Genomic DNA, 5033 nt, shown 5'->3' on the forward strand with positions numbered 1-5033 from the left:
GGAGCTTGGGCCCTAAGAAAACACCAAGAATGGGCCAGATCCACCGTCACATCCATCTCTATAAAAATATCTCAAGATAAAATTCAGTAGACAGACCTGCCAGAGATAGATTCTCTTTTACTGCATTAAAATCAGGACCAAAATTTTTTTCCTGCTCTTAAATTGCAGAAAGGCCAAAAGAAAACAAAAAGGGTGCCTACACATGAGCAGAGAAGCTTCTCTGACGCGCTGTAATTACAGCGTGTTGGAGCAGACTTGTGGTAATTACTGTGCTCCAGTGTCTTGTGCATCAGCAACCCTGTACTTTAAAAAATGGTGGTGGGGGCACTTTAACTAAAACTCATGTGATGAGCTTTAGTTAAAGCATCTCTGGTGCTATTTTTAAGCACGGGGACGCTGATACATGAGATGCCCTGGGTGCTCCCCCCCACCTCCCCACTCTTCCATTCCTTCTTCTGGGTTTAGCATTAGAAATCTTCCATGGAGATTTTCTCAGTATGAGGTCACTGCTGTTTCCCCCAAAGGCTGTCTTTGGCCCTGGTGCACTTGCATTATAGGCACTAACAATGGGGGGACCACTTCAGTGCCTTATGGATTGCTAACGATGTGAGAGCATTGCATTAACCCTCTCCTCAGGAATATGGGGAAATTCCATGAACCCAATGGGACAAAAAAAAAAAAAACAACAAAAAACTGTGCTGGGGTGCAGAAAGGCAGAAACAAGCACCATGTCAGCTCTTTGGCTAGAAAATTAGCTGCAGAGGAAGTGCACTGGAATCGTAGTGACCCTGTGGCTAGTTCTGATACAAATTCCATGCCTCCAGCCCCTTGCTCGCTCCCCCCCACTCACAAAGCTCAACTGCTTAGGGTTTGTGCAGGGAGAGGGGAATTTTTAGGTCCTTTGATTTCTTTTTCTTTAGACAGAAAAAAAAAAAATCAGTGCCAAATTCCTTTGAAAAGAAGATACTGCTTGTTGGCAGAAGCCAGTTTTCACAGACTTTGGCCGTTTGAAATCTGAAACACTGAAAAGTGGCTACTGTGGATGTGCTGTATTCTTCTTTTCAAAGACATTTGGCACAGAATTTTACTCCTGTTTTAGGACCCAATCCTATATTCCTTTCACGCCCAGACTCGCATTGACTTCAAGGAATGCAGGATCGGATCCTAAATGTGTGCTTTACTTACACAATAGCCCCTCATGGTTACGATCTATTGAGTAAGGCACACTTTAAAAACCATTTGGAATTGCAGGCTCATCCGCCAGGCCAGAATGGTTGTAAAGATCTTTCATTATTTCAGGAAAAATGCCTGGTGTGTGAATTATATGCACACACATTCCCATGTTTTTTCTGTTTGCAAGCTGAAGGAATCCCACTGTTTCGAGCATCAAGAAGCATCAAAATATTCCAGAGTCTGGTGCTGATGTCTAAGAAAGAACTAAATGCAACTTTGCTACTTAAAAAAGCAAAACTGAACATAAGAGCCACTATATCCCAAGGACAGTTTGACAAGAGCCTTTGGTAAAAGCCTTTAAAAAAAAAAAATATCGGGTAGAACAGACTAAGATAAAACAAAGTCTTGCAATGCTATTTTTGAGGATGCTGTATATTAAGTTACTAGGCTATTACAATGCAAATCTCAAATGTACAAGCTTTTTACTTGGCCATAAACACAAAACAGTATACATTGTCCTTTCAGAATAAAAGGTTTGCTGCTAAAATAGCAGAAGCCCTACGTAAATAAGCAACATTCTTTCTGCCTGAGGTCACTGACTTGCCCTATTCAATTTCGGCCTAGTCTGGGATTTGACAGTCTAAGCAGGGGAGAGGCCCGTTCCTTTTTTTTCAAAAGAATGCTGGGATTTTATTTGAAATTTAAACTCTTGCAAACAAAAGGTGGCATCGTATGCTGGAGGCCTATGAAGGTGGAGTACAGGATGTGTATTGTTTTCTCTCTTTACATGGATTCTTTCAGGAAAGATCATTCAGAGTCTGTGGACAAATTCTAATCAAATATTGTTATCAGGTAGATAGAAAGTGGGATATTAACAAAGCAGTTTTCGGAGCAGGATGATTGGAGAAATTTTCATGCAGGGGAATCAGAACAAAAGCCTTTGGGTTTTTCTTGCCCCTCCCCCATTCTGAATTTAATGAATCCATATTTTGAGGTTGCCATCTACAAATAACATTATTATTTTAAACATCCATCCTTAAACCACAGAATTCTAAATGGCAAATTCAGTGTGAGTTTTAGAAGTATTTAAAAAAAAATATTCAGGATTTATTTTATCTCTCAAGTTGTTCTGCCTCAGAGGGTCAAATGCTTTCTGCCTGACTGCTAAGAGTCTGCCCATGGTTATGCTCCTGAGTGCTAACAAAATGATAACATTCTTCAGAGCAAAATTCACTGCATGCAAGGCTGGCTGGATGCATCGGGCACCATCCTTCCTTCCATTCTGGTAAAGCAAGTGCACATTGCTGTCAAATCTAAAAAGTGGTATCCCACGCCGCCTTTGCACTGGCACAAACAGTGCTGTAAGCAAGGGGTCAGACCTGGAGATGGAGCACCCCTTCATTAGGTGTGTTCTTACTGTGTGGTAACTAAGGTATGGTAAAATCCTAGTGCAGACAAGGTAGTTCATTGTTTTAGCACATCAGCAGTTCAAGGTAAACTCTTGGTTCCTCTCTAGTGTTTACCCCAACCTGTTATCATATTAACATGACAGACTGCCTTGGTGTCACTAAGATTTTGCTTCCTGATGATTACCAGGCTTTTCTTACCACATTAGCTTCCTTCTAGTGTGGACATAACTATAGGCTATGTCCTCACTGCCAAAAAAGGTACAATTCACAACAAGGTAGCTATAGTAGGGCTCTGCAAATTTTCCTATGATGTAGGTAGGCCAGGCTGGGGGGACACGTGGGGAATATAACCTTGACCTGGCCTAGGTACATTGTGATTAGAAGTTCCTTATCTCCACCAGGATTATGCAGCAAGATATCTAAAGTGTGTTAGCTGCCTTCCTCTTTAAAAATAAAATAAATTGGCAGCACAGTGCAGCCTCAATCATTGTTGACTTCAATGGGGAGAGAATGAATTCCTCCTTTCTCTCTTTCCTTTTTACTCTTCCATCAGGTTATTAAGCCAAACCAACTTACTCCTGCCAGGATAAAAAGAGTATTTTGGTCCCTAGCTGCAGCTGGGACAATGCTGAATATCCAATATTATAAACCCAATAGATGTTTTCCATCTTTCATAAAAATTAGTAAACTGAAAAGCTGGCAGGTTTCTCTCTTGCTCATGTATTTACTTGTTCTCTTTTGTGCATCAGTTCCAATGAACAGCAAAAATATTTCTATGGATCTCCAAGGGAAAAACTTATTGAAAAGAAGTTTGTAATGTTTAAGTCAAACATGTATTTTTAAAACAGAGAAGCAACAGCCTGAGTTGATTTAATACTGACTAATGGTATTAAACTATATAGTCCTCTGTAATTCAATGGGAAGATTCGTCAACTAGAAAAGGTAAATTAACTCCTGAAATACAAGTTCAGTTCCCTTTTCTGTGGACTAGCTTTATTCACAAAAAGAAGATTTTTGTAATAACAAGGACAAAGCAACATGGAACACATGGTAACAACCACAAGAGACCTTTCCAGTATCAAAAAGCTGGTAGGAGAAAGGACATGCCTGCCCGCTAGGTAGTTCCCACTATGGCAGCTGCTGTTACTTTTGCTTTTATAGACTCAACACCGAGTACCCACATTATCTCTTTTTCCTCAGGCTGGGTCTTAACTAACTAGTTTCTTAGCCCAGCTGGAGTCTTGACTAGATAATAAGGAAGATGATCACTAGCAACAGCTGGATCAAATAAAATAAGGACAAGGAGCTGAACGGCATCTGAACTGCAGCCAACTCCACCTTACTCTCTCCACTAGTGCTTTATACATAATGCTGAATGAGGGGGGATGGTCAAGACCAAATCTTGTTGCAGCATGGAAGAGGCAAACCTTGAGGCAGATGAGCAATGATGTAAAACCATCCTCTGAATCTTCTCAGAAAGGGAAGAACAGATCTGTGCCTGAACAGCTCACTTTCTTCCTGCCAGTGGCCTTCCATGTGTCAACACCTCACAGGGAATGGCATCAAAGGCTGCTGCTGACAAACTTAAACGGCACAGCAGGGGTGCCTGATCTGAGTCATAGCCAAAAAGACATTACCAGCCAGCACCATCAGTAGAGTCTTCATCCCACTGTAAAACTGAACTGGAAGAGATTGACGACAGCTGCACAGTCTAAGTTTTGCTAGAGTTATCCGCCATCTCAAAATTTAGCTGCCACTCCCTATAAAACAGACACTAGCAATCAGCACTGACAGCTGGGCTTCACAGCATCCAGAAATAGTTTTTAGAGCAGTAGCCTAAACATTTTTTTTCCCCAAACAATCATGGCACCCCACCAGCAGAGGTCTACAGTCTCCACAGTCAACAGACCTAATGAACCTCATTCAACCCTCTGATCAATATGCCATGGTCCTCATCCACGTGGGAACGAATGATGCGGCCAGGGGCAGCCTGGACCGCACCATGAGAGACTACAAGGCTCTGGGGGCCAAGCTCAAAGAGACGGGGATACAGGTGGTTCTCTCTTCTATTCTTCCAGTGAGCAGACATGGATGGCGCCACAAGGCATGCATTGGTGAGGTCAACTGGAGGTTTCGGAGCTGGATGTCATCTTCCTGGACTTTAAGAAGGCCTTTGACATCGTTTCTCACCATATTCTCTCAAAAAACTAGGTGACTGTGGCACTGATGCCCACACAGTCAGATGGGTGGCAAATTGGCTAGATGGTTGCACCCAGAAAGTGGTGGTGGATGGGTCATTTTTGACCTGGAGGGATGTGGGCAGTGGAGTCCCCCAGGCCTCAGTCCTGGGGCCTGTACTGGTCAACATCTTTATCAGCGACCTGTATGTGGGGGCGGAAAGCACACTGTCCAAATTCATTGATGACACCAAGTTGTGGGGTGAGGTGGGCA

The 5033-nt window shown here is 42.6% G+C and overlaps 1 protein-coding gene across 1 annotated transcript in view; it reads right to left on the reverse strand.

Annotated features, from left to right (window-relative positions):
* The window catches only part of WTIP (WT1 interacting protein), a 114513-nt gene that overhangs the window by 45533 nt on the left and 63947 nt on the right, over positions 1–5033 (reverse strand). The gene's annotated exons all lie outside the window — the stretch shown is intronic.

The sequence above is a fragment of the Alligator sinensis genome, unplaced genomic scaffold (assembly GCF_000455745.1).
Source record: "Alligator sinensis unplaced genomic scaffold, ASM45574v1 scaffold170_2, whole genome shotgun sequence".
Lineage (NCBI taxonomy): Eukaryota > Metazoa > Chordata > Crocodylia > Alligatoridae > Alligator > Alligator sinensis.